The sequence below is a fragment of the Pteropus vampyrus genome, unplaced genomic scaffold (genome assembly GCF_000151845.1).
Source record: "Pteropus vampyrus isolate Shadow unplaced genomic scaffold, Pvam_2.0 Scaffold10, whole genome shotgun sequence".
Classification (NCBI taxonomy): domain Eukaryota; kingdom Metazoa; phylum Chordata; class Mammalia; order Chiroptera; family Pteropodidae; genus Pteropus; species Pteropus vampyrus.
The window spans coordinates 10,340,584-10,350,555 of record NW_011888791.1 but is presented as its reverse complement, the minus strand read 5'-3'; the positions used below and the strand labels follow the sequence as shown (position 1 = coordinate 10,350,555).

The 9,972-nt window shown below is 31.8% G+C and overlaps 1 non-coding gene across 1 annotated transcript; it reads right to left on the bottom strand.

The window, feature by feature from the left end:
* Nucleotides 1-490: 490 nt before the first annotated feature.
* LOC111731047 lies at nt 491-594 on the bottom strand. Its single transcript, XR_002776929.1, has one exon. It is a non-coding gene; the product is annotated as a U6 spliceosomal RNA (small nuclear RNA).
* Between the last annotated feature and the right edge of the window lie 9,378 nt (nt 595-9,972).

Here is a 9,972-nt window from a genome sequence, read left to right as displayed (position 1 = left end):
AAACATACCTGAAAATTTATGATTGCTGACCAGAAAAATTTAGATTATTGTTTACAGTATATAGTTATAATATTATCTTTTTAGGTAAGTACAAGAAAATACTTCTTGTTTTGGTCATTAGGATTTAAAGGGGTTATTTTTGTGAGCAACCAAAATTAAAAATGAAATGGAATCCATGAAAGGAAGAAATTACTATTTTTTAGAAACCTCTCAAATTGCCACAAACTGGCACTAGCTATGGCCATTAGTGTCTTAGAACATATGAGCACTTTCACATGTTCTTCAAACACAGAAATATACTAGTATCTTTCATAAACTCCCTCAAGGTAAGATAAATCCTAGAAGTATTAATTTCCCAAGGTAAAAAAGAAAGAAATGATACTGCTCGATAAGATGAAGCTGCCAAAAACTTGTAGAACTCGCCTATCTCCCTTGCATGGGTTTGACATCTCTACTTATAGGTGCCAAATTGTGTGTGTGTGTGTGTGTGTGTGTGTGTGTGTGTGTCATGAATTTGAGTATCATCCTTGCACAGGGGCCATGCTAATCTTTGTATCATTCCAATTTTAATATATATGATACTGAAGCAAGCACCCAAATAATAATTTCTTAACCTGTATGTGTCATTTAAATGTGTGTGAATCACAGATGAATGTAAACACATAAGTTTTTCTATTCAAATACGATTTAAGTCCCTACAGGATTTAGTCACTATATTAATTCATATACTTCAATCTGAAAATAATTTCTTTATGCTTAATAATACTTGATCAACCAAATTATTAGTTGATCTCTCTAACAATAGAAACTCACTTTTTGTCATTGAGACCAGGGTTTCCAAATTCAGTATCCTATCCCTTTTCGCCCTTCTAAATAGCACATTTGCTCTAGATTTTAGCCTTCCTCTTTCTCTTAACATGCTGTGTTAACTCTAGGTACATAATTGTAAAATCTGAAACAGATTTCTTAAATAAGGTTTCATAGTTTATAACTTCTATCCACTTAGCCATGACTAAGGGAATGAGTAATGTGGAAATGTCAGATACAATGGCAGGTCATTTTATCCATTATCTCCTAAAACGTCCCTAAAATGTAGATGCATTTTCCAAAAATCTTTAAGCCTGGCTCTGTACAAAAATCCATACTTACTATTAATGTCCTTATATAGGGCTTTATTATATAAGGATCTGTATGCATCCTTATATATAAATACATATAAGAAGGAAAATAGACTTCATATCTATACTCAAATATATTTTGAACTGTATGAAAAAAAGTCTTTTCCTAACTTAAATGAGTTTGTGTCAATTTTATACATATTAGAACTCTGATTAGGATTAACTGTAACAAGATCCTGTGGAATTTGTGAAAATAAGTGGATGCCCAAACCCCACCTCTACAAATTCTGATTTAGTGTTGAGAATGGCCAAACTGTCTGTATAGTTTTTAATGATCCACAAATTATTATTTAAATTTCAAAATCTATTAGATTTATAAATATTGCTCTGAGTGGGCTCTCCTAAGTGAACATTAATCCAATCCAACATATATCCAATTCTGTATTTCAGGACTTGGTGGAAATAAATAGCAGTGACATATAAACTTCAAAATTCAAATATTCTGTTGATTTATCTCCTGACCTATTATTTAAAAGAAAACTAATACCTCCCATATCTTTCTCTACACCTTGGTAGAAGTTTTAATAATCAGTAAATATATGAAAAGTGAGTATCAAGAGAAGATGGGGGAGAAGGGATTGAAGCTAAATAAGATGATGATACATATTTGGCAGTAGGTTAAATTTGAAAATTTCCCATTTATGTAAACTCATGTTCTGCTGATAACATTCTTCTGTACATGTGGAATGGAAAAAAAATCTGCCAGCTATAATATTTTTACTTCAAAAACAAATTGCTTTTCCATAGACTAGGTGACTAGCAATGATTGCTAGTATATTTGAACTTTATTATGTGAAAAACCCCACAGGAACTTTATACTACTAATTATGATAGAGCGATGGAGTCTTAAATATCAGCAAATAAATTTTTTAAATGACTCTCTCTCTCTCTCTCTCTCACACACACACACACACACACACACGCACGCACACACACATACACACACACACTAAATTATTACAATTGGGAACATTTTTTTGAAAAATATTATAGTCATTTTTACCTTAGGCATAATTTTTTTTAATAATAAAACTGTAGTAATTAGATAATTATTAATTTACCCATGTTTAGGTTGCAAAGTCAAGTAAAATTAAAATAGCAACACTTTGTTCTTTCAAAAATAGACAAATCTTAAAAACTTTATCAAATTTCTCAATTTAGTTAAAAGAATGGAGAAATGGGATAAGAAAAAAGAGAAATAGGTTAAAATATAAAAACATTTGCAAGAAGTCAAATATACGTAGTTGGTGAGGTCAGGACTTCTGCAACTGAATACAAGACCATGATCGGTATATATAAATCTATCCTTACCAGCTGTTCAAAATTCAACATTTCAATTCTCACAGATTTATATTTAGAATGGAGATTAGGTGATTCAACCCTTCATTCCTAAGGAATCAGAATCTTCAGTAATCCTGTCTATAGTCTTCCTCTAATATTGACCACTGATGGTGATGTCAATATGGACTTCAGGTATGCCCCAGATTCTGTTCACACTCTTCCCTGTCTTGATTTTATATTACCGTGTCATTCTCCCTTGGTGAGAAAGACCTTAGCCCAGTCTTCACCTACTGCACTTGTTCTCTCCTACTGCACTTGTTCTCTCAGAGGCATGCAGAGCCTGGTAGGAGCATTTTTCCTTTGGCACTAAAATTTCTAAACCAGCAGACCCAAACATGACAGGGATGGGAAGCAATTTTTTTTGCCAATAGATCATTATATGGTATGTGTTCTCAAACTTCTGTACTCTAGTAATGGGGGATATTTTATATTGTTCACTGGCTTGGAATATATACTACATATCACGAGAGTGCACCTCAACACTGACAAGGTGTTATCTCTTAGCTACTGCTCTGACAAGTCTTCAAACATTCATATCAATTTTCTTTATGACCAGTGGCTCTTGACTGATGGAGGACCTTATAAGATCAGTAAATTCTCTGAACACTTGTCAATTGCCTTGCTTTCCTCATTGTAGAAGGAGATCATTTTAGAAAGCAGTAGTTTGTGATATAACCTGATGTTGTATAAGACAGAAATTCCTCAGACGATGGTTCTGGCAGAGGCATAATAAAGAGAAAATAAAGTCAAATCCAGAATATGTCTATTTACTTGTGAGAGCAAATGGCCTGCTTAATGGCCAGGGTCTGATGTAATCAAATTTCCTCAGGTAGCTCTCAGAGCAGGTCCCTTTAAGGTAGCATCCCATATTAAGGCTCAGTACTGGTTGCTCCTGCTAGAAAGGCAAGCACTTAGATGGGACAGTAGCCAACTTAGCCTTGTCGAAGTGAAAATTGTATTATTGAGTCTAGGACTACTTTTAAGATGGTCATTTTTATTACCCTCCTGAGAAAGCACTGAGTAGGCAATTTTCTTTACCTTATTTATTTTAGAGATCTCAGGTACAAATATTTATATAGTGCACAAATATTATTAAACTTTAGGCCTAGGCTCAATGTGAGTGGTGCATCTCCATATAACTTCCACAAATCTTTTTCTCATTAATGTTCCTTCTAAGTCCTGTACCTTCCAAACATCCTCATAGAGCGACATAGGTGCTAACTTTAGGCCACCTCTGCTTTAAGCAAAGTAGGCAAGAAGATGTACTGCTGGAGGTTCTACTTACTGGGAAGATTTTTTTCCTGAATGCTTCTCCAGTGCCACACCTCAGTGAGACTACAGCAGTGCCTTTCTGGCCTGTGCAAGCATATCATGCTGAATACTCTGTGGCCCAGCCTCCAATATTTTACTGTTAACAAGTCTTAGGAAACTCTATAGTTTTGGAGTAAAGGAAAGAACAGGATATGTGAGATTATGCATCCTTGAAAGACAATTTAAAAGAAGCAAAAAATAAAAAAACAATTGTCATTCTCATGTCTTTGAACCTGAAATGGTTGCTATAGTGTGATCAACTCAATGAATAATCCAAGAAAAGGTGATTTTTCAGAGATATACTTAGATAGGTATATCTAGGCAGTTGTCATGACATTGCTTGGAGATAGAAAGTTATCAAAATAAATACTATGTAGTGGATGAAAAAGATATTTTCAGATAGTGGATGAATTTAGCTCTAGGAAATCTAGGTTACAATACTAGGTTTCTGAGAGGGCCAATTCTAGAATGGTAGAACAATGACCTCCAAAAATCCATTCCTCCATTAAAACAATAAGAACAATTGGAAAAGCTTTCAAAATCAATAAATTTTAAAATAAACCTTTTTAGAACTTCGGAAATCAACTAAAGACCTGCAACAATCTACACTGCATATTTAAGAAAAATATCTGCACCTCAACATGAGCAGCAAGCTTATGTCTTATGCCTTATCTCATTCCCTGCTTTCCTCAGGACTGTGGTAGCCTTGAAAACTAACAGACTGGCAGCTACAAATGCTATGAAAATTAAGGTACTTGAAAGCTACTGTATACGACAAAATGGGATTGCGGTTCCTAACCCACCCTCAAACACAAAAAAACTGTCACTGTTTGATCTGTCTGGCAGCTACTAAAAAGCTCCATTAGCAAGGATGTCTTTACGTGATCTGTTTCAGGACCTACTCTGTGAAAACAGCTCTATCCTCAGGACATTTGTTAAAAATAATTAGAAGTAATTGTTCGTCATCATAGCTGACTGGGTAGCATTCTTGGTTGGGGCTAACAAGAGGAGGATTAAACAATGTGAAAGAAAAAATTGGAGAATGACATGTTTGTACGGGGCTTTAAAAACTCCAGCATATTTCTGGGAATTTAGAAAGCCACATCTGCATAGAGGGTTGTGCACATACTAAAGAAGGACCTGAGAAGGTCTTAACCCCTGACCACTAATTGACCTCGAGAGTCTGCACAAGCAAAAAGTGGATACTAAAGCACACTTGTCAACTGCTTGCTAGAGCCTTTAAAGTGTGTTCCAATACAAACACAGCACTCCTCGGCAATGTCTGAGGATTCACTGGTCAAAGCACTGAAGGAAATCTCTGTCCAATCATTGGTCGACTATTAACCAAGGCAAGCATATACTATAGTAGCACTTATGACAAAAATGTATATTCTACAGAATATGTCCAGAAAAGTAACTAAACAAACAGCAAAAAGAGTAAACCCCAGGAAGGAAGAAATAATCTAATTCCCAGAGCTGGAACATATTATTTAACATTCCAGTTTTCAACAACAATTAAAAGATGATATATGCAAAGACACAGGAAAGTAGGAACCATACATGGAAATAAAGGCAGTCCAATGATCATGCCCCTGAGGACTCCCAGATTCTTACTAAACAAAGATACTAAATTGGCGTTTATATATGGTCAAGGAACTAAAGGAAACCATGTCTGAAGAAAAAAAAAAGAGGTATGAGAAAGATTTTTTAACAAATAGAATTTATCAATAAAAAGATAGAAATAATAAAAAAGAATCAAATACAAATTCTGGAGTTGAACGTACTGAAATAATAAATTTACTAATTAATATCAATAGCAGATTTGAGCAGGCAGCATAATTGAATGTAAAAATAGGTCAATTGAGATTATCCAGTTTAAGGAACTTGGGAAAAAAGAATGAAGAAAAATGAACAGAGTCTCATAGCTCTGTGGGACAGAATCAAGCATACCAACACGTGTATAATGGAAGACTCCCACAGAGAAGAGAGAGGGAGAATTGAAATACTGGATGAAAATTTCCCAAATTTAATGAAAAACATTAATCTGCACATCTAACATTAGAGAACTCCAAGTATGATAAACCCAAGTTTATCCTATTTGTAAATATACCGTAATTAAAGCTTTGAAAGACAAGTACAGAAAGAATTTTGAAAGTAGCAAGAAAAAAATGACTCATCACATATAAAAGATCCTGAATAATACTGACAACTGACTTCTCAGAAACCATGGAGGCTAGAAGGCAGTGAGATAATATACCCAGAATGCTAATAGACACTGTCAGCCCAAGAATTCTATATTCTGCAAAACAATTCTCCAAAAATTAAGGAGAAATTAAGACCTTCTAAGATTACAAATTGAGAATTTATTGCTAGCAGACATATCCTAGAAGGGAGTTCTTCAAGCTTTAACAAAAAGAAACCAGATATTAAGTTGAATACATACAAAATAATTAAATGCACTGATAAGGGTTACTATATAGGAAAATATGAAGCAATATAAATGTAATTTTTGCTTTAACTCTTTTATTCTATTATCATTTAATATACAACAGCTACGCAAAACAATATTTAAGGAATGGTATTAATAGGCTTAAAAATGAATAAAGGTGTAATTCGTTTGAAAATAATTGTATAAAGAAGGAAGAAGAATGCAACTATATTGAAGAAAATGTTTTTGTATACCGTTTAAATTCATTTAATATTAATCTGATTTAAATAACTTTTAATTAAGATGTAAATTGCAATCACCAGGTCAATGACTATGAAAATGATTTGAAACATATAGTAAAAGAAACAACTAGAACATTAAAATATAATATATAAAATATAATAATAACCCTGAGGGGCATTTAAACAATCAGATTAGTAAAAACTAATTTAAAAAAGAATTTAATTAATAAAACTGAAATTAATAATCAATTTACTACACTGGTGTTTATTTTCCTAGTCTTTAAAAAACATGTTACACGTATTTGTACATACATATGTATTTTAACATGATATTGTAAACCCTTTTTGGTTTCAAGTTTAAATTTAAAATATGTGGTAGAGAATTTTAAAATGTTTTCTATATATTGTAGAATATACTTATACATATGTAGATATTTTATATGTAATTTAAAATATAAATTAATTCATGACATTCATTTATGTTAAACATATGAAATATTTTGAAATAATTGCTTATGATTCATAATTAAGCAATAAAAGTTAAAATCGAATCCAGAGTCATTACTATTTCCATATTTACATGTTTTAAAGAGCTACCAGTGATATATATGATAATAGTTATTCTTTCTCTGAATAGTTTTTTTTAATCTGAAAAGTTTAAATACTTCTTTAACCACAAAATTTTATGAAGTGTATTGATAAGCAAAAGTTACCATAATTTAAAGTAAATTAAGTGCCCATTCAAATGCTTTTGGTTTGCGGGCACATGCACATTTGCTTGAAGAATTTATTCTCTCAGCATGCCCTTCACTTGTGGATTTGTGTATTTGTGTTGTATTTGTTTTCACTGAGAAGGAGAAAATGGAAAAGCTATCTAAAAACCTGATTTGATTGCTTTGACAACAAACAAAAAGTACTTTTTTTTTTCCTTGTGGCTTTAGGCTAATTGCTCTCCTTCGAATCTTTTTTTAAATCTATTTTCAAGGGTGATTTAATGGTTTATGAGGAAAACTTGTTTAATTTGCTTCTTCCTTTTGAAAAAGGTTTTCATCCCTATCTTTTCTTGCTTTGCTCTCTGAAGTCTCATTTTAGTCTTAACGTATTGAGGAATTAATAATGCATATAACTTTTTCCTCATATTTTTAAAATTTAAGAGGTTATGCCTAATGATATGATCCTAGAAATGATATATCCTCATTTTAATTTTGCCTTGAGAAAATGTATATTATCTCCAGAGAGCCACGATATAACCTTATCCATTTGTTTTCAATTACCTTACCTATACAATATAAAGAGAAGAAAGTGTGTTTTAGGTGAAAGCACTTTGAGTTAAAAAAACTATTAAGGAATTTAAATAATTAATTTTGATGTGAAAATATAACATAGATATATGTTCATACACAGTAATTGCTAAGTAACTTTAACTTCAATATTTGCTTTAAAATATCTGTATTCAAATGATTTCTTATATGCATTTTCTTACACAAAAATAATAGTTAATGTTAATTAAACACTTATTATGCACCAAGCATTTTTTTAGGCCCTTAGCATGTGTCAATTCATTTAATAGTTATAACAGTCTATTAAGTAGATATTATTATTATTGTATTTTATAGTAGATGATACTGAGAAAGAGAAGGATTACATAACCTAACTTGGTATTTAACTTTAAGTAACTTCACGGTAGAGACTGAAATTTTAACCTCTATTCCTTATTTAACTATGAAAATGTTATTGATGAGTGATTTAATTTCGGATTAAAAATAGCTAATGTCTTTTGTGGTGCATAAACAATAGACACTTATGTGGTGTTATTTATAACATCAAAGACATAGACATTTACCTAGAATGATTATTAAATGTCAGAATTCCTCCAGTAACTAAAGCTCAATTCACCGTGAAATAGTAAGTTGGAATAAGGTTTGAAAGTAAATATTTGTCAAACATGTTCTTGAGGCTGGATAATCTAAAAGTAGATTCCAGATATCTGAATGTGTAATTTTAAAATTATTTCCTTGCTGATTCAAGAATATGCAAGATAATCTAGTCTTTAAAAAACACAATGCTTTTAAAGATCTCAAGAAAATAATGATAGTATTGACTTCCATATTTTTATGAGAAAATGAAACATATGGTCCTCTCAGACATATAATAAATTAATATTTTTGGTTGGATAAAGGATCTTTCTGACTAAAGCATTAATTTATGGACTTCGAATAAATTTATAATTTTCCTAAAGTCTTTTAAAAACAAAAACAAAAAGCAAAACCAAAAACACTTGAAATTATCTTAATATTAAAGCAAAAATTAATGTGGTTTTATATTATGCACTTATTTAATGCCAAGTGCTCTTCTATGTGTTCTTATAGTACCTCGTTTCATCTTTCTACCTACTGTGTGCAGTGGCTATTGTCATCTACATTTTACAGATAAAGAAACTCAGAGAAGTTAAACTACTCACCCAAAGTTATAGAGCTGAGATGTGGCAGAAACAGAAAATAAAACTTCAGATCTGATTCCTAAACTGGTAATCATTACCACTTTCATATATTGTGGGTCTTAGGCTATTCAAATTGTTACTAGTTACCTCTCTGTCTCTCTCTTTCTCTCTCTCTGTCTCTCTGTCTCTCTCTCTCTCACACACACACACACACATACACACAAACACACACACACACACACACACACAAATTAAAACAATCCAACATTTTACTGATGGGACAAATCATCTGGGGCTTTATTATAAGGCTGATTTAATATATGGTTAATAGAAAATAATATTACTCTATAGTTTCTCTCTCTCTCTCTCTCTCTCTCGCTCTCTCTCTCTCTCTCGATATTTAACACACACACATATACATTGATTATTAAAGGTGGTGGTCCTGTAAATAAACTTGAATTACCTATTTAGTTATACTACTCCTAAAATCAGCACATATAGTTCATGATGAGTATTCAGATTTTTTTATTACTAAATTTATTTTCAGTAGCTCTCTGCATTAACTGTTAATGAAGTTTTAAAATCATGGTTAATAATGAAGAAGCATTTATTCCTTTTTAAACAGAATTAGATAAATTTAATTTTAAATTAAAAACTTGTGATTCTGAAATAAATAACTGCCTCTTACACCATGGATCATTCCAAGTAGATATTCATTAGGCAATTCAGATGGAATTTCAAGAGAAAATAGTGATGTCATCTTGAAAGCACCAGCCAGTGGACCTTTTCCTTCTCTGTGTATTCATGGGACCATTTGAAATATTCAAAAACATAAATTATACATAAAGATACACATGATGATCAGCCACTTATCATGGCTATGAGAAACCAAGAGCTAACATTTCGATCATATTTTATAACTACAGGTTACTTTCATGTACATTATCCTCAAGAAACTTAAGTTACATAGATACAGGTATTTATCTTTTCCCTATATTTTTGAATAAAGGTAAAAGAAATGGCATTCATGGA